We start from the raw sequence: 20714 nt of genomic DNA on the forward strand, positions 1-20714 counted from the left end.
CCTATTTATTTTGTTAATGAGATGTACATCACCCTGATTCTATTTATTTGCTATTGTTTTAATGAGATGCTCTTCCCCTCGATTCTATTTATTGCCACTGTTCTTGTCTGTCCGTCTCTCCCGATTAGACTGTAAACCCGTCAAAGGGCAGGGACTGTCTCTATCTGTTACCGATTTGTACATTCCAAGCGCCTAGTACAGTGCTCTGCACATAGTAAGCGCTCAATAAATACTATTGAATGAATGAATGAAAAGGTGTCCTTGAAGAATGAGCACAGCCCTGAGAGTCAGAGGACTTGGGTTCTAATCCCAGCTCTGGCACGTACCTGCCGTGTGACCTTGGGCAAGTCGCTTATCATCTCTGTGCCTCAGCTCCCTCATCTGCAAAATTATTTAGACTGTGATCCCCCTGTGGCTTTTGTATAGTACTTGGCACATGAAAAGAACTTAACAAGTACCATTATTATTATTATTATTATTATAGTTGTCATTATTATCCATAAAGAATAGAAAGAACTTTACATCTTTAGCGGTCTGAACAGGAACGATAAAGCCTCCTTGTTTCTGGGGATGTTTATGTGCACTGTAGTTTTGGTTATTTATCTAGATGGATAAAAAATTAGATTCTGGCATGAAAAGTAGATTCATGACGTGTTACAATTCTTACTGTCAGAAAAATTTTCCAAATGTCTAAGCTAATCTTTTGAAATTTATATCAAATTCCTCTTGTCCAGACCTCAGTCTATACAGAAAAATAGCTGCCTTAGTCAAGTACTTGAAGAAAACTATTAAGCGCCACCACTCAGAGTTTCCATCTTCCGGTGAAATAATCTCAGTTCCTTTAGCTTTTCCTCTAAAAAGGCCCATGGATTTACCAGGATTTTCAATGTTTATTAAAAAAATTGCTCCTGCTTTCTCTATTTCAGTAGTACTAGTAGCAGTGTGGCCTGATTGAAAGAGCATGGGAGTCAGAGGATCCGGGTTCCAATCCTGGCTCCACCACTTATCTGCTGTATGACCTATTCATGTCACTTATCTTCTCTGTGCCTCAGTTTCCTCATCTCCAAAATGGGGATTCAATACCTCTACTCGGACTGTGAGGCAGGAACTGTATCAGACCTGATTATCATGTATCTATCCCAGCCCTTAGTACAGTGCTTGGCACAGAGTAAGCACTTAACAAATACCATCTCAAAAAAGGTAGTAGTGTTTGTTGAGCACGCCCTCGGTACAGTGCATTGTACTGATCTTTTGGAAGGGAAATTCAAAATAATAAATACATTTCCTGTTTACAAGGTGCTTACACTTTAACAGAGAAGACGAAACATTTACAACCGAAGTGGTCAAAATCAAAAAAAAAATTGGGCGGAAATATTCATGAGTGTTTAGAAGGGTGTAAATAAGTGCATAAGTGCTAGTGTTGGCTGGGGGGATTATATTTGGCTCAGAGTCCTGCGAAATTAACTGGGGAAAGCCTGTTGGAGGAAGTGGGATTATAAGAGGGTTTGGAGTTGTAACATTCCCCTTCCCAACACCACAATATATGTTTTCCTGTCAAGTAAACTTGTTTCCTCCTCTAAGTCCTCTTCCTACACGGCTTTTCCATACATATTCATTCAATAGTATTTATTGAGCGCTTACTATGTGCAGAGCACTGTACTAAGTGCTTGGAATGTACAAATCGACAACAGATAGAGACAGTCCCTGCCCTTTGACGGGTTTACGGTCTAATCGGGGGAGACGGACAGACAAGAACAGTGGCAATAAATACATACCGCCCCCTCCACTCACACACCCTCACACACACTCCCCCCCACATAATACTACTACTATTACTATTCATTCACCATTCAATCATATTTATTGAGTGCTTACCGTGTACAGAACACTGTACTAAGTGCTTGAGAGAGTATAATATATCAGTAAAAGACATATTCTCTGTCCACATTGAGTTTACAGTCGACTGCTACTTCTTATTCTGCACAGCCGCTACAACTTTTGGCTGAATTCTCTAGAATTTCCCATTCATTGACATAAGGATTCTGTCCCCTAGGGATTCTCAAGGGGTTCTCAAACTCCACCGACAATCTGTGATGTATGCTTTCAGTCACTTTTTATTTCTCTCCTTTGGACCTTACCCAAATTTTCTGTGGCTAATTTTAGTTTGGGTGGGGCGGGTCAAAACTAAACAGACCTGTAATGGCAAGCACAGAATGGGAACTGGGTTTTCTGTTGATGTTTTTGAAATGTCAAGTTAGTTCTCAGGGAATTTCCCCAGGGAAAATACACCGAAAAAGTATTTTAAAATAAAAAAGAAAACAGCCAAAGCCACACGTTCCCCCTACTTCCCGCCTCCCACCTCTAACCTAGGTCACCCCGCCTAGGGTAACAAAATGCCATCTGCTGCCCTTCTTCAAAAACCCTACGACATTGAACGATCGATCAGTCGTATTTGCTGAGATAAAGGCAATACCAAAAGGATGGTGAACTTCATTCTTCCTTTTTCTAGCCAAGGATATGCATTTCCAAGCACTCCTGCCCACGCACTCCAATAATTAAAATAAGTAAAAAATTGTAATTAAATTTAAATGATTTAATAATTTAATAAACAAATTTAATTAAATGGAATACTTTAATTAAATTATTAAATGTGTCATATTCTTCAGGCATATGCTATGCTGCTGCCTGGGTCATCTTCCTGAAACATCACTGAATACATCAATCAATGGTATTTATTGAGTGCTTACTATGCCCTGGGCGTGCTCGGGCTGGCGCGCTCTTCCTCCTCCTCCTCCTCCTCCTCTGCTCCTTCCCCTGCTCTTCCTCCTCCCCTGCTCTTCCTCCTCATCCTCCCCTGCTCTTCCTCCTTCTCCTCCTCCTCCTCCCCTGCTCTTCCTCTCCTCCCCCTCCTCCTTCTCTGCTCCTCCCCTCCTCCTCCCCTGCTCTTCCTCCTATCTACTACTGATTTGTACATTCCAAGCGCTTAGTACAGTGCTCTGCACATAGTAAGCGCTCAATAAATACTATTGAATAAATGAATGAATGAATGTGCACTGTATTACGTGCTCGGGAGAGTACGGTATAACAGAGTTGGCAAACACGTTCTCTCCCCACAGGGATCTTACAGTCTAGAGGGACTGTCTCCCCTTTCCTCAAAAGCTTCCAAAGGTGGTTCATCTTTCTACACGTCCATCAGTCAATCAATCGATCGATGGTATTTATTGAGCACTGTACTCAGCGCTTGGGAGAATACAGTATAACAGAACTGGAAATCACGTTCCCGAGCGCTTGGGAGAACCCAATATAACAGAGCTGGCAGACACGTTCCCTGCCCACAGTGAGCTTACTGTCTAGAGGACGAATTTGAAAAGACTCCTTATTATTGGCTTTGAGGCAGAGATAGCGAGACAGAGGAGAGAAGAGAAAGGGAGACAGAGATCCAGTAAAAAGAGAAGACAGACAGACTCGTAGAGGTGAGAGGCAGAGACCCCCAAAACGAACCTGCAGACAAAGACAGAAACCCCAGTGAGGAGAGAAATTCAGACACTTTATTCTCCTGGTTTGACTTCTTTATAGATGAAAGGGAGGGGGGAGTCAAAGGCGGAAGGTAAGTGGAGAGGCTGTCCATGACCTTCTGAGAAAAGTTCCCAAACTGGGCTTCAAGAAAAGTTCTGAGAGAAGCCCATCTAGAGTTGGGCTGAAGCTGAGAAAATGCTACTGACCCTGAAAATGAGGTAGAGTTCTATCTTCTGGCACAAGTCCAACCAGTTAGAGACCCTCCCCCTGTCCCAGCGAGGGAATCCTGGCTCTGCCACCTGCCTACCGTGGGACCTCGGGAAAGTCACTAAACTTCTCCGTGGCTCAGTTTCTCATCTGTAAAATGATTCAAAGCCTATTCTCCCTCCTACCTAGACCGTGAGCCCCATGTGAGACGGGGACCACATCCGACTATATTATCATGTATCCACCTTAGCGTTTAATACACCTCTTGACATCTAGTAAGTGTTTAACATTATCATTATGTCTCCTGATGGGTATACTTCACTGATTCAGCCTGTTCAGTGCTCCAACCCACTATTTTCTGACCTCTCCTTCCAGTCTGCTTCCTTGAATGTCTCGCAGCCCATAATTGTTCTAACGTGGGACTCACTAATTGTGATTCTGCGGGACTTACTGGTAAGTCACCGAAAGAGCCGGTAATGAGAACGTCTGGGAGAAGTGCATTTGGTGGATAAATGTCTCTCCAGTTCTCCCCAGAGGATTGGCTGTAAAAGAATGTAAGCTAAAGGTGAAAAGCAGCATGGTATAGTAGCTAGTGCACGGGCCCGGGAGTCAGAAGGTCAAGGGTTCTAATCCCCTCTCTGTCACTTGTCTGCTGTGTCATCTTGGGCAAGTCACTTCACTGGTCCGAATCCCGGCTCTGCCACTTGTCAGCTGTGTGACTGTGGGCTGTGACTGTGGGCAAGTCACTTAACTTCTCTGTGCCTCAGTTCCCTCATCTGGAAAATGGGAATTAACTGTGAGCCTCCCGTGGGACAACCTGGTTACCCTGTATCTACCCCAGTGCTTAGAACAGTGCTCTGCACATAGTAAGTGCTTAACAAATATCACCATTATTATTCTCTGGTCTTCAATTACTTGATCTGTAAAATGAGGATTGAGACTGTGACATTCCCTGTCCACAATGAATTTACAGTCTAGAGGATAGAATGACTTTAGCTAACAAAACCACCATAAAAATAAAAAAAAATCAGTATCCAGAATGGCTGATGTTTTGTCCTGCAAAAATGTAGGTGACTAAATTCATTCAAGATCTTTCCTTTTGTTTTCTCTAGGCCTTCCAGTAATCTCGCTTAAATGGGTTGAAAATAATTTCTCTGCTTGGGTCCATTTGTTTCTTCTTCGAATAGAAATAATTCCCTCTTCCATTTTACCTTTCCTGGATGCTCAGAAATTATAGCAGTATTCACTCTAGCAGGAGCCCATTTTCCATGATAATCAGTCATGTTCACGAGCTGATGAAATGTCTTAATAGGAAAAATGCATCTTTTTCTCCTTTGCTTTGAAAAGAGGTTATGTCAACCCTCAGAAAGTAAGCTTTATGTGGAGCAGGGAAGCAGTGTTGTCTAGTGGAAGGAGTTTCGGCCTAAAAGTCAGGGGGCTACTCTCATTTATTGTGCCACATTGGGCATGTCGCTTAACTCCTCTGTGCCTCAGTTTCCTCATCGGTAAAATAGAGATTAAATACCTGTTCTCCCTCATTCTTAGCCTGTGAGTTTCACGTTGGACAGAACTGTCCCTGATCAGATTATCTTGTATACCCCAGCGCTTACTACCGTGATTGACGCAGTAAGCGGTTAACTAATACCCCAATTATTATTATTAAGGTGGAGAAGAGAAAGGGGGTAAGAATAGGAATACAATAAATGTCCTCGTGGTAACTCCCTGAAGTTTTCATTTACTGAACAGTTAGAAATACTTGTAAATAATCTACTCTAAACTCCCTACTATCTTATGTCCTTTATTAATGACAATAATAATAATTGCGGTATTTGTTAAAGTGCTTACTATATGGTACTGTACTAAGTGTTGGGTGTGGGGGGGAAACAAGCAAATTGGATTGGATACAGTCCCTGTCCCTCATGGGGCTCGTATTCTTATTTCTTATATTCTTATGGGGATCATTTTACAGATTAGGTATCTGAGGCACAGAAAAGTCAAGTGACTTGCCCAAGGTCACACAGAAGACACGTGATGGAGTCATGATTAGAACTCAGGTCCTTCTGACTCCCAGACCTATGCTCTATCCACTAGGCCATGTGCTTCTCTTTATGGGCTGTTGAGGATGCAGATCTATTTTCCTTTATGCACTGACTCTTTATGCACATGATGCCCTGCCAGGTAACATCCTTGATGAAAAAAAAGGAAAAGCTTTTTCTACAACCATTCCAAAATAAAAGCTTGAACACTGCATTATGAAATGCAAAATTTCATCAAGACCACTGACCTTGCTAAATAACTCATTCTGGTCCAAGGGAGATAGTGATGCAACCCTCTCACTCTGTTCAAATCTGACAGTATTATCATCTCCTATTTTAAGGTTGTTTACAGAACTCAAATAATACCTAGATATATAAAGGCGATTACAGCCATTGAAGTTTGACCTTTGAAGATCCTCTCCAGATAAACAGGCCGAGGAATGTTTTGATATCTCAAAGCTATTAAATTATTTTCATTTATTGTAAATTTGAGTCAGTATTGAATGCTCATTTTGTTTCAAGACATAAAAATTGGTCTGGTTTCCTAAATCTCTGAAAGGAGACGGCACTGAGAAAGGTTGGTTTAGCTCATTTGTGAGCTTACGGCTTCAGGAATTGATGGACTTTGTGAGCAGGGAATGTGTCTACAAATTCCATTGTATTGTGCTCTCGCAAGCACTTAGTCCGGCATACAATAAATACCAATGATTGATTGAAAGAATTTGATCTTCTCCTTTCCTCAGCACAATTACATAAAACAAGAATAACAAACTAAATGATTGCGGGGCACCATTTTATGCTGGGGTCATTCTCCATAGTTTTACCAGTTCTATTACTCAGACTTCTTAATGTGTTGGCAAGACAGCTAATGAGGGGAAAATTTGGTTGTGTTGATGAATTCTTCACATTGACCTCTTTGGTCCTCACCCAGTAAAAACAAACTGGGAATTTTGCCTGGACATTTTTGTCAAAAACCAATTTAGGACTTTAGTTCTCTTCCTCTCACCAAGGCAAGGCAGATTGAGAGTTTTGCTTGGTTAAGAGGCAGAAAACCAAACACTTAAGTGGTCTTTTTAATAAAAACTTCTATTTTTGGAAGCTGTTTCTCATATTCCCAGCATCCACTAAAATGAGGAAACACAATCCCAACTTCAATTAATTTTCTGTCATAACTTGCAGTAGAAAAGACAGTTACAACTATGGAAATAAATTTGTCTCTTCATAGGTTAAGTTCTCTCTTCCCTATTTTCTCTTCTAGATTTCCTTGGGGGTTTTTTTTGTTGTTGTTTTTATTTTGCAATTATTTTTGTCACTCTAGTTCAGTTTCTTTATAGTGTTTTGGTCACTTATAATTTCCTATAATATAAGTTCCATGTGAACATTCCTAAGTGCTTAGTTCAATGCATTACAGCCAATCAATCAGTCAGTGGTATTTATTGAGCGCTCTCTATGTGCATAGCACTGGAATAAATGATTGATTAATTGGCTCTGAGGTTTTCAACATCTCCAATCACCTCTTACCTCCTCTTCATTCTCTCTAGAGCACTTAGAAGACCCTCAATAAATTCTATTACTGCTACTGCTATTTTCCCTCCTGCTTCTTCTACCAACCCCCCAATGGCATTAATCTCCAAGATAAACTGATGGAGAATTTAAAGGGATAATATGAAATTTAGGGCTATGAATATCACAGGGATAACCAATATCATTCTTCAGTTTGATAAAAAGCTACTTTGCCATTGTATCGGCTTCTCGTACGTGTGGAGGGAATAGGACACCCTCGGTGAATGAATGGATGATTAGTGATTGCTTTGCTCATTTATCTCCCTAACAGTTACCATTGTTCCTTTTTCTAAGGATGTTGTTTCAGAAAGTGCTTAATGCTCAGAGAGTGCTTAGTACAGTGCTCTGCACACAGTAGGCGCTCAATAAATACGACTGAATGAAGACATGATCAGCTAGTCATGGTCACGTAATCTCTCTTGGTGTTTTCAGTCCCGCAAGGCCAAATACTTCATTTGACAACTAACGGATGTACGTTTACTACCGTGATCTCTTCTCGAAAAGACATCCCTAGTTCCAAGACCTGTCGTAGAGAGAATGAAGAGGAGGTAAGAGGCGATGGGAGATGTTGAATCAATCAGTGGTATTTACTGAGCACTGACTGTGAGCAGAGCATTGTTCTGGGCTTTGGGGAGAGTATAGTATTTTAGGATTGGTAGATACGATCGCTGCCATCAAGAAGTTTGAGATCTAGATTACTGGAGAGGTCGGCGAAAAGGCTTTTGAGGAGGGGTGTTTTATTTTCAGTGCTGGATATTTTCTTGCAGCCAGCCACAACCTATCTACATCAGTGACATCTGAACTTTGATGTCATTACCAGTCCCACTAGATGGTGCTAGGTAATTGATTTAAAGAGCACTGAATTCTGATGCATCATCAGAGACTAGCAGCGCTGAAATTCGCTCTATTTTAATTTTTCTTCTTAATCTACTATGGGAACTTTTTTAAAAAAAACTGGTAAAGATGGCTGTGAAAAAGAGAAAGAAACTGATATTTTCTGAGCTCTGCTCACCTGTTGAGATATCACCAGTTCTTTCACTTGTTAAAAAAATGGTATTTATTAAGTGCTTACTCTATGCTATACTAAGTGCTGGGGTAGATGCACGCTAATTGATTGGACACAGTCCCTGCCCCACATGGGATTCATAGTCTTAATCCCCATTCGACAGAGGAAGGAACTGAGGCACAGAGAAGTTAAGTGACTTGCCCAGGGTCACACAGCAGAATTGTGGCAGAACCAGGTTTAGAACCCAGGTTCTTCTGACTCAAAGGCCTGTGTTCTATCCACTCTACCAAACTGCTTCTCACTTTCTACCAAAGCTATAGCAGTGCCTCGTAATAACAATAACAACTGGTATTTTTAAAGTGCTGACTATGTGCCAAGGGCCATACTGAGCCCTGTGATAGATACAAGATAATCCGGCTAAACACAATCGGTGGCCCTTAACCCTCATTTTATAGTTGAGGAAACTGAGGCCCAGAGAGGTTAAATGACTAGACCAAGGTCACCCAGAAGGCAAAAGGCAGAGCCTGATTTAGAACCCAGAGCCTCTGCCTCCCAAGCCCATGCACTTTTCTCCTAGACCACAATATCTCCCCTAGAGAGCATGTGTTTTAATGTTTCAATGGCAACTCCCAATTAAAAGTAATGCTGGGACACCACAGATGTTAATTAGCATCTGGTTCCAAAATCTTTTTCAAGGAAGCCATCAGTACAGTGCTTGGCACACAGTAAGCACTTAAAAAGTACCGTGATTATTATTATTATTATCACTGAATGCATTCTTCACCAAATTTCAGATTTAATCTCTATCACTAACCTTATTGAAGGCACCTTTGATGTATATTGGTATTGGACAAGGAAAATGACCAAGCCTGACAACTAATCCAGGTTTTATTCCCTTTAATCTTGTTGGGGAAGGGAATGTGTCTGTTAAATTGTTGTGCTGTACTTTCCCAAGCACTTAATACAATGCCCTGCACACCATAAGCACTCAGTAAATACGATTGATTGATGGATTAATTGACTCCATTTCTTCTATGTTTACACTAACACGATGAGCACTTCCGTGTGGAACTGCAGAAACGGAACGTGTTTTCCACTTAGGCTTGGAAGATTTTGTTGTGATTTGTAGTTTCCCCCGATCTCCGAAGTACCGTGATTACAATTAATGCTATTTATTGAGCCCTTACTGTGTGCAGACCAATGTACCAAGAACTTGGGGGAGTATAATATAGTGGAGTTGATAGACATCTTCTCTGCCCACAGTGAGCTTATGGTCAGGAGGGAGGGAACTAGTAATGAAAGATTAAAAAATGATATGTGTGCTCCTGGGGTGAAAGTGTGTCTGGATGTCAAAAATGGAAAAGTTACAATAGCAGTAACTGATAGTGAAGCAGCATGGCATAGTGGATAGAGCAAGGACCCGGGAGTCAGAAGGTTGTGGGTTCTAATCCCGCCTCTGCCACTTGTCTGCTGTGTGACCCCGGGCAAGTCGCTTCACTTCTCTGTGCCTCAGTTACCTCATCTGTAAAATGCAGATTGAGACTGTCAGCCCCATATGGGACAAGGACTGTGTCCAACTGGACTTGCTTGTAAACGCATAGTAAGCACTTAACAAATACCATTATTTTATTATTGTAGTGTGAGTATAGTAATGTGTCGTCACGAACAACAGAATATTGAGTATAGCATTACGTGATCACAAATAACAGATGTGGGAAGGGCCGATAAAGGAGGACTGGGGAGAGAGAAGGGAGGCAACTTCACCGGGTGTATGTTGCCGGGGGCGGGGGGAAGCAGAAAGCCGTCCTGGGAGCTACAGAAGGTGGGCTAAACCAAAGGTCTGCGCAAGAATGTGGGAGAAGTGGTAACATCAGCAAGAAGTGCATTCTGACGGTTGTGTTTTGCCCATTGTTTTGGCACAGACAACTGTCAGGTGCTCTGCCCACAGGAAGTGCTCAATAAATACCGTTGAGAGAACGTTGCTGTTTAATCTTTCTTTTATTGCTGTTGTTCTTGTCTGTCCGTCTCCCCCGATTAGACTGTAAGCCCGTCAAAGGGCAGGGACTGTCTCTGTTACCGATTTGTACATTCCAAGTGCTTAGTACAGTGCTCTGCACATAGTAAGCGCTCAATAAATACTATTGAATTTTCTTGGTAGCCCATTCCAGTGTTTTATTGCTGGGATTACCAAAATGTTCTTTGCCCACTAAATTTTCTCCAGCTTTAATTTACATCCTTGTCCTCTTGCTTGGCTTCAATGGACATGGAGAACAAACCATAAAATACTATCAAAAAACTGAATTCAGCTATTAAGTCATCCCTTACCCCTTTCTTCTCTGGGCAAAAAAGACTTTTAGCTCTTTCCAAAGGACCTCTTTCCCACTCCTTCAATTATTTTGAAAGGACTGATTCCTCTAGATTGTAAACTTAATGTGGGCAGGGAACATAACTATCAGCTCTGTTGAACTTTACTCTCCCAAGCACTTAGGACAGTGCTCTGTGCAAGGTAAGTGCTAAATAAATATCATTAGTGATGATGATGACTTTTGTCACTCTTTTCGGTACTTCTCTTTCTCCATAACGTGTCTAAACTACGGGGACCAAAACTATACTCCTTAATCCGAATCTGCTCAGTGTGGAGTATAGCAAAGATATGATTTCTCAACCTTTGCAGAGCACGCTCAATTGTTACAAATATGCTATATTTCGCCAGAAAGATTGTTGACTGAAGATAGTTACGTTTCTCTCTTCCCTTATTCTCCACCTTAGTACAGAGCTCTCTGTGAAGTCTTCTCGCCAGAAAGATTATGTAAGGTTCCAAAGAGTACAAAAAGAAAGTAATGAAAGAGAAGCTGATGAGAAAAGCCTAATCCTAACCTGATGAATTGACCATAAAATTCCGGAACTCAGGTAAAGTCAAAGAGAAAGTGAAGTTATCAGATGCATTGTCTCCCATTTTTAACCACCTTAGTTCACAGTGGGAAACAGCTCATTTGGGAGGTGATTTTTTTAGGGATAGTCAGAAGAGATTTGGCTTTGGTTGCACCTTGATCTAAAATAGCTGAAAGATGAAACTGTTTTCCCACTGGCACCATAGATACGGTGTTTCGTTCAGGACTAAATTTGAAAAGCTCGGTAACATTCCTTTCTTCTTGTCGTGTTGCCATTTGCTTAACCTTCCTTTGAAAAAAAAAAATCTATTTGCTCTTGTAGCTATCCCAAACTTCCTATTGTAATAATAAAAATAAATGTATTTTTTCAAGTGACATTTGTTAAGTGCTTGCTGTGTGGTTAGCTCTATACTAAGTTCTGGGGTAGATACAAATTAATCAAGTTGGACACAGTTCACATCCCACATGGGGCTCACATTCCCCATTTTACAGATGAGACAATTTGAGGCACAGAGAAGTGAAGTGACTTGCCCAAGGTCACACAGTAGAGAGGTGGCGGAGCTGGGATTAGAACCCAGGTCCGTCTGACTCCCGGACCCGCGCTCTGTCCACTGGGCCACTGTTAAGTTCTTATTGTGTGCTAAGCTCGATACTAAGTTCTGAGGTAGATACAAGTTAATGGGGTCAGAGACGGTCCCCGTCCCACGTGCGAAAAGCCGTCGAAATAGAAGGTAGAACAGGTTTCAATCCCCATCTTCCTGATGTGGAACCTGAGGCATAGAGCAGTTAAGTGACTTGCCCAAGGTCACACGGCAGGTGAGCGGTAGAACCAGGATTAGAACCGAGGTCCTTGTCTCCCAGCTTCGTGCTCGTTCTACTAGGCCATGCTGCATATCAGTGTATCAAATAATCAATCAATCAATTGTATTTATTGAGCGCTTACTTTGTGCAACGCACCGTACTAAGCATTTAGGAGACTACAAAGAGAATACAGTCTAGACTCTTAGTTCCTTGTGGTCAGGGAACGTGCCAACCAACTCTGTTATAAAGTATTCTCCATAGCGCTCAGTACAGTGTCCCGCACCCAGTAAATGCTCAATAAATACCAATGGTGGATTGATAGATTGATGGCAGAGTCCAATCACAACATCTGCAAGCATTACTCTGTTGTTGCAACTACTCTGCTTCACCATTCCTGAAGAGAAATCACCTCCAAGAAAGTGAAACTGGGACTGACTGAAATGGGAATAGTTTTCTCTGGCCACCTTTCCTCTTGTCCCTGCCCAGGGCTCCTTCTGTCAATCAATCAGTGCTATTTACTGAGCACCTTACTGTGTGCGAAGCACTGTACTAAGCACTTGGGGGGTACAATATAACAATATAACAGAGCTGGTACGCATGTTCCCTGCCTACAACGAGTCTATCACCGCAATTCTCCTGCACCTCTGCTACACAAAATACCAGCGGTCAGAGACGGGTCAGAGACAGTTTACAGTCTACAGTCTATCACCGCAATTCTCCCACACCTCCGCTGCACACAATACCGGTGGTATTTTGGAGACAGATCAACTAGTGAAAATTGTACTATTTAAAGTATCAGATGCCTTTCACATGCTGCAAAACAAAAATGGAAACAGTGAAAACGTTTTAACTACCTCCTCTAACTATTCAAACACAAATAATGAATAAAATATCGAAAGAATGCGCTCTGAAAGTCCGACAGTGTTGGGAACAACCCGCAATTGTTCAGGCCCTCACTTTGGAGGAAAATCCCTCATTTTTTCAATTAAAAGGATGTCGTGTGCTTCTCCAGAGCAATGGCTGTCACTTCTCCCAAGGAAAAATTGATATTTCACTTTGGGCATTGAAAGTGCTCACATTTAATACTTTGAACTAGGCTAGCCGTTGTGCTTAACCTCAAGTAATTGACTCCTTTCCTAGCTGAGAGTCCATCTACCTAAGTCTTGTGGGAATTCAATAATTGGTGTTCCCTTTGGTTATTTTTTATTGTTGTTGTTTTATTACTGATCAAAGAACAGTTGTTGATGCAATCAGTGGGTCGAGTTCTCCAGCACAGACTACGCTGTCCTCTGGCGTAACCCTGAGTCACGTGCTCCGTTGCTGGCCAGGCCAAGCCTAGCACATGGTTTAGCCCCTGGCTTAACAGCCCAACTTTTGTTCATCAGACTTTCATTTTGGCCCTGCCAATCTTAAAACCTCAGAGGCTGTAAATGCTACCGTGCAAACTGTCTCTTTAGTATTCTCCGTGTCTTTACTATTTCACGTTCATCTTACTAATTACATCCCGACGTCGATCGATCGATCAATCACATTTATTTAGCTTTTATTTTTATTTTGGGGGTATCTGTTAAGCACTCACTGTATTCCAGACACTATACGAAGCGCGGGGGTAAGTACAAGCTAATCAGGTTGATCACGGTCCACGTCCCACATGGGGGCTCACAATCTTATTCCCCATTTTGCAGATGAGGTAACTGAGGCACCGAGAAGTTAAGTGACTGCCCAAGAACACAGAGCAGACGTGAGATAGAGCCGGGATTAGAACACAGGTGCTTCTGACTCCCAAGTCTGTGCTCTATCCACCAGGCCATGCTGCTTCCCAGTTATTGAGTGCATTTATTGAGCGCTTCCTGAGTGCAGAGCAGTGTATCAAGGGTTTGGGAAAATACAGTATAGCAGAGTTGGTGGGCAGACACATTCCCTGCTCACAATGAGTTTCCAGTCTAGAGGGGGAGACAGACATTGATATAGACAAATTACAGATAATAAATAAATTACAGATGATCTTGTCAGCCACGGTCACGGGGACCTTCCCAGTTTCTCAAATGAACCCTGTGTGGAGTTGCAGCGCTGATTCCCCTAGTATTGGAGCAAAAGTCATGTCTTCATATGTTGGCAGGCAAGCAATTATTTGAAACCTGAGTTCTAATCCTGACTCTGCCGCTTGTCTGCTGTATGACCTTGGGCAAGTCACTTAACTTTTCTATGCCTCAAATTAGCTCATCTGTAAAAATGGGATTAAGACTGTGAGCCCTGTCTGGGGCAGGGACTGTGTCCAATCCAATTACCTAGTTCCTACCCAGCGCTGGGTACAGTGCCTGGCACATAGTCTGAGCTTGATACCATAAAAAAAGATCATCCACAGTAGTGTAAGGTGATTTAAGTAAATCATTTAAGTGCTCTTCCCAACTCTTTAAAACTGCCTCATTATAATAATAATGTTGGTATTTGTTAAGCGCTTACTATGTGCAGAGCACTGTTCTAAGCGCTGGGGTAGATACAGGGTAATCAGGTTGTCCCACGTGAGGCTCACAGTCTTAATCCCCATTTTACAGATGAGGGAACTGAGGCACAGAGAAGTGAAGTGACTTGCCCACAGTCACACGGCTGACAAGTGGCAGAGCCGGCATTCGAACCCATGACCCCTAACTTCCAAGCCCGGATTCTTTCCGCTGAGCCACGCTGCCTCTCTTATCCGTGATGAGTGCTTAGTACAGTGCTTTGCACACAGTAAGCACTCAGTAAATACACTGAATGAAGGATGGAGCCATCCCTACTCTTATCAGATACAGGTGGAGGTGTGTTGGGTTCCACAGAATCCTTCAGAGTTGTGTAGAAATCTGTGATTTGGTTTCAATCTGTGAATCTCTTCTGGTTTGGCATCCCATCACTTGGACTCCTTAAAGATATTTCTTTGGTTGCTCTTTATTCTAATGTTTTGTTAAATATCTTTTCACTCAAAGCTGAGAGGATGTTCGAGGTTTGTTGATGAGCTGCTTGTTTTTAATAAGTTGCTCTTTGATCTTGGATTCATTCTCATCGAGCCTCTCTTGGTGTTTTCTCCTGACAGCAATCACATAGTAATAATGGTGGTATTTATAAAGTTCTTACGGTGTGCCAAGCACCTCCCTAAGCGCTGGGGTAAATACAAGATACACAGAGTCTCTGTCCACATGGGGCTCACAGTCTAAGTAGAAGGGAGTAGGATTTAATCCCCCTTTTACAGATGAGGATACTGAAGCCCAGAGAAGTGACTTGCCCCAGGTCACTCAGCAGAAAAGTGGTGGAGATGGGGTAAGGACCCATGTCCTCTGACTCCCAGGCCCCTGCTCTCTCCACCAGGACACGCCGTTTCTCGCCTACTTAAAGACCGTCCGGTATCGTTCCCGATAGTCAAGGGAGATAGCTTTTGCTGCCCCTCCAGAATGCTTCCATCTTGTCATGAAGTTTCCTGCCTCTTCATTCTCCAGGAGTTTGGCATTTAGCTATGTGGGCGGTTTGCTTGCAGCTTGGCAATATATTGTCTTTTTCATCAGTGAGACTTTGGAACATAATCAGTAGTGATCGATCCACTGCTTGGCACCATGCGTGGAAATAGTAACATGAACATCCTTCAGGTCTCCTGCTGGATGATCATTTAATTGAAAATGTGCCGCTGTTTGGATATTGGGTACCTTCAAGTGCCCCTTTTCCTTATTGGTGTTTACAAGCTGATGTCTAATACTATTAGAATAATAATGATAATAATAATAATAATGATAATTTTGGCTTTTGTTAAACACTTCCTATATGCCAAGTACTGTACTAAATGCTGGGACAGATTCAAGATAATAAGGTCCCACACGGGGCTCACAATCTAAATAGGAGGGAGAACAGATATCGAATCCCCATTTCGCAGATGAGGGAACAGAGGCACGGAGAGGTTAAATGACTCGCCCGAGGTCACGCAGCAGACAAGTGGCGGTGCCGGCATTAGAACCCAGATCCTCTGACTCCCAGGAACGTGACTCACTGAACATGAGTAGCCACTGCTGTTTAACTTACGAATCCTGTGTAATTCACTGATTTTTCTCCAAAAATATTTTGGCATCATTATCTGCACATGTTTTGAAATCTCCCATGAGAATGAACTCATCAGGCATTGGCACTGCTGTGTTGCGTGTTTTTAAATCTTTTTCAAACCTTCCTTCCTCCTTATGGGTGTCTGTCAGTGGGGGGGTATATGCACTGATGACCTGACAGCCTTTTTTTTAAGAGGTATTTTTAAATGCTCATTGATACCCCTGGGCCCAGAGGAAAACTTGAGACAAAGCACCGTCTGATAGTGAGGCGCATGCCTGCCAGACTTCATTTAGAAGATCTCTCCAGAAAAAGAAAAGTGACGCTGTTGCTTATTTCTTCCGGCTGTCCTTCCCGGGGAAATAATGTAATGATGTTTACCTCAAACGGTAATGTGAACTTTCTTACCAGGTAGCTCATCGTTAACCAATTCATTCGCCACACTTTGGATAACTTACCAAATATTATTATTATTTAAGCACTTACTATGTGCCAGGCACTGTCTAAATGCTGACAAGCTAATCAGTTTGATTATAATCCTTCATTACATTCCACCTGTCCAGGTCCTGCCCTTTCAACAAGAACCCTTAGCCCTGCATTTATTTGCCGTGGCACTGGTGCACGTTCTCAACTTAAATGAACTCACGCCGTTAATATTCTCAACAGAGGCGGCTTTTTGTGAACGTATTGTATCTGTCGGTCATCCCCTTAAGGTTGTAGATTTAAACTTTAAGCTCCCTGAGGGTGAAGACTCTGTCTTTTACTCAGTTGTCCTCTTCCACGCGCTCTGCCCCCACGAGGCACTCAATAAATACTACTGAGTGACTGACTGAGGATCAAAGCGGAACCATGCACGAGTTCGAGTGATCATCGGACGTAGCCGAAATTTGGGCCGACTCAGGGATCTATGGGAATCCCTTAGGTTAGAAAATGCAAACGCCCTCCCTCCAGCCACGGAAAAGTTCATTTAAGTAATGAGGATTAACTTCCTCATTCTCCTACCCAGGATTTAATAGTAAGAAAATACAAATATCGAATTCCCTCTCCCGGACTCATCCCCTTCCCACTGTGGCTCCTTAGTGTCCTGCTTCCTCTCTCCCTTTCACTGAAGTCTTTCTCCCGCTCCAACGTCTGAATAAAAACATAAAGAATCAGGAGGTTTCGTCTATAATAGCCGGTTGTGTCCATTTCAGCAGTCTGAATCAATACATTTTGTCCTCTTCTTGCACACTGGTAGCCTTCTCTGACATTGCTTTGTAATCAAGTATGCCTGCCTTTTGGTACCTGGAACTGTTCTTCTGAAAGTTTTACAATGTAGTTTTTACCCCCAATAACAAATGTTTCAGTGATGCAAATACTCTACTTCCCTCATTTGAAAGCTGACAACCCCACATCGATTCGGCAGTGTAACCCCCCTTTACGGTGTATAACCGGATCATAACGCGATTGGGGGGAGAGGTGTTTTTTCTGTCAACGGTAAGAAATCCATTCCAGCACTGTACAATTTGCTTCAAGGCATTGCATCTGTTTTAATTTTCCATTAGCCTACTCCTTAATGAAATTTTAACTTAGTTACAAGGCAAAGAGGAAGAAATTTGGAGAAAAAAAAAGAATTAAACTGGCCCCTAACAATTTGAAACGAGGCAAGAGTGTGTCAACAGATTGAAACCTGCTCATAATGATTATGGTATTCATTAAGTGCTTACTACGTGCCAAGCACGGTACTATGGAGGGGCCAAATACGAAGATAATCAGGTTGGACCTTGGACCCAGCCCCTGTCTCACATGGAGCTTAGAGTCCGAGTTGGAGGGAGGAGAGATATTTAATCTCCCTTTTACAGATGAGGGAACTGAAGCCAAGAGAAATTCAGTGATTTGCCCAAGGTCACACAGCTGATTAGAACTCAGGTTCTCCGACTCCCAGAACCATGCCCTCTCCCAGTAGACCACGCTGCTTCTGTACGTTCAACCGCTTCACATTCTGAAAATACAGTGTTCTCCATAGGGCCCATTCATCTAGTAATGTCCAGAATGTCCGTAATGTCCACAGCCTGTCCATAATGATCCTTTCCTCTCCAGAACACAGCTTTGTCACCAAAAAGCAGGGGTTTTTTTTTTTGCCTCTATCATCCTCTCTCTGTCTCGCTTTCCTCCCATCTCACTCCCTCTCTCTATCCCTCTCCTCCATCTATTTCTCTCCCTCTCCCTCTCTGTCCCTCTCCTCCTCTCTCTCTCTCTCTCCATCTCCCTCAGGTCCTCTATCTCTCTCCATCTCCCTTTCTGTCCTTCTCCTCCTCTATCATCTCTCTCCATCTCCCTCTGTCCCTCTATCTCTCTCCATCTCCCCCTCTATCCCTCTATCTCTCTCCATCTCCCTTTCTGTCCTTCTCCTCCTCTATCTCCCTCTGTCCTCTATCTCTCTCCATCTCTGCCTCTATCCCTCCACTTCTCTCCATCTCCCTATCTGTCCCCCTATCTCTCTCCATCTCCTTATCTGTCCTTCTCTTCCTCTATCTCTCTCCATCTCCCTCCGTCCCTCTATCTCTCTCCAATTCCTTCTGTCCCCCTATCTCCAACTCCCCCTCTGTCCCTCTATCTCTCTCCATCTCCCCCTCTGTCCTTCTCCTCAATCTCTCTCCATCTCCCTGTCAGTCCTTCTCCTCCTCCATCTCTCTCCATCTCCCACTCTGTCCTTCTCTCTCTCTCTCCATCCTGGCTCTTCCTTGGCTTGAGCTGACCTTCGGGGGCAATGTCAGGGACAGGGTCAAGGTCAAGGTCAGTCCGTTCTTCCCTCCTCTCCGCCCTCCCCCCACCCCAGGCCACGAAACACACACACACACAGGCATTCAGTGGCATTTCCTGAGCGCTTACTGTGTGCAGAGCACTGTCCCCAACGCTTGGAGAGTTCAATTCAGCAACAAATAGAGACAGTAATAATGATAACGTTGGTATCTGTTAAGCGCTCCCTATGTGCCGAGCACCGTTCTAAGCGCTGGGGTAGACACAGGGGAATCAGGTCGTCCCACGTGGGGCTCCCAGTCTTCAGCCCCATTTTACAGATGAGGTCACTGAGGCCCAGAGAAGGGAAGTGACTTGGCCCAAAGTCCCACAGCTGACGAGCGGCCGAGCCGGCATTCGAGCCCGTGAACGCCGACTCCAAAGCCCGTGCTCTTTCCACTGAGCCACGAGGCTTGTCTGGCATCCCCAACCCGACAAGGGGCTCGCAGATCCCGGCTCTGCCACCTGGCAGCTGTGTGACCGCGGGCGGGACACTTGGCTTCTCTGGGCCTCGGCGACCTCATCTGTCAGATGGGCACGAAGACTGTGAGCCTCGCGTGGGACCACCTGATGACCCGGGATCTCCCCCAGGGCTTGGAAGGGTGCTCCGCACAGCGTAGGCGCTTACCAAACAGCAACCTTATCATTAGGATTAGCAGCACCCAGGCACGCAGGGATGCGCGGATGCACAGACAGGCAGGGTCCCACCCCCACCCCCACCCACCCGGTGAGAGGGAGGGGTTCGCAGTTGGGGGGTGGAGGGGCTTTTGGGCGGGGCTGCTCAGCGGGCTGCGGGAGGCCGAGCCGGGGGGGCGGGGAGAAGGGAGGAGGGGGCGGGGAGAGGGGGCGGGTCGCAGCCGGGAGGCCCAACGCGCCCACAGGCACAGACGCGGGCGGACACACACACACACACACACACACACACACCCCCACCCCCCAGACAGACGGCCCCGGGCAGCCGGACGGGCCGCCCCCCGCCCTCCCCCCGGCCCATCGAGGCCAGCGCAGGTGGGTGACGGGCCGGGCCTCCGCACCTCCCATCCCCGCCATCCCCCTCCCCCCGGCCGGCTGCGGGGAGGCCGGGCTGGAGGCCGAGGGAGGCCGGGGGCGGAGGCTGCGAGGAGGCTGCGGACACGCGCGGGTCGAGGCTGCGGGGAGGCCGCGGAGAAGGAAGCCGAGGAGATGGGTGCGCGGAGGCCGGGCTGGAGGCCGCGGGGTGAGGCCGGGGTGGGGGCTGCGGGGAGGCTGCAGCCCCGATCGAGGCTGGGAGCCGCGCGGCCGGGGCCGCCTCCTCCGCGCCGGCCTCCGGGCTGCGGGTTCGACTGTCGCTCCGGGCCGAGGGACGCGCGGCTGGCGTCTGCTCCAGCGCCCTGCACCCGGCAGGCGCTCACAAAATCCCACGGGACGGGGGGGGGGGGGGGTCGGGGGTCGCCGGGGGGACTTTGGGGAGACCACCCCGGACCCCCGGGATGGCGGGGGGGGGGGGCGAGACTACCTGCTGGCCGCCCCCGCCGGCTCGGGGCTGAGGTCCCCGGGGGTGGCCTGGCCCGCCCGGGATTAGCCGGCTGCTAAAAATAAATTCCACTTTATAAAGTGAAATGCACGAGGCTGTTGTGTGCCTCCAATGCCCTGGGGACGGATTAGAGGAGGGGGACCAGGCAAGACCCCCCCCTTCCCCCCCCCCCCCCCGCCCGGGAGCTCATCCCATCATCTGGGATCGCCTCTCTCGGTCGCTGTTTGTGCTTAGCACAGTGCTCTGCGCGCTCGATAAATACCACTGAACGAATGAGGGACCCTGACTTTAATAATGTCGGTATTTGTTCAGCTCTTACTATGTGCAGAGCACCGTTCTAAGCG

At 45.0% G+C, this 20714-nt stretch overlaps 1 protein-coding gene across 1 annotated transcript in view; it reads left to right on the plus strand.

The window, feature by feature from the left end:
- Window positions 1-19774: 19774 nt before the first annotated feature.
- Window positions 19775-20714, plus strand: part of RCAN2 (regulator of calcineurin 2) — a 145998-nt gene continuing 145058 nt past the window's right edge. The window contains exon 1 of the mRNA XM_029071704.2: window positions 19775-19865. The gene's annotated coding sequence lies outside the window, so the exon portion shown is untranslated. The remainder of the gene's footprint in view (window positions 19866-20714) is intronic.

This window comes from Ornithorhynchus anatinus, chromosome 9, assembly GCF_004115215.2.
Source record: "Ornithorhynchus anatinus isolate Pmale09 chromosome 9, mOrnAna1.pri.v4, whole genome shotgun sequence".
NCBI classification, from domain to species: domain Eukaryota; kingdom Metazoa; phylum Chordata; class Mammalia; order Monotremata; family Ornithorhynchidae; genus Ornithorhynchus; species Ornithorhynchus anatinus.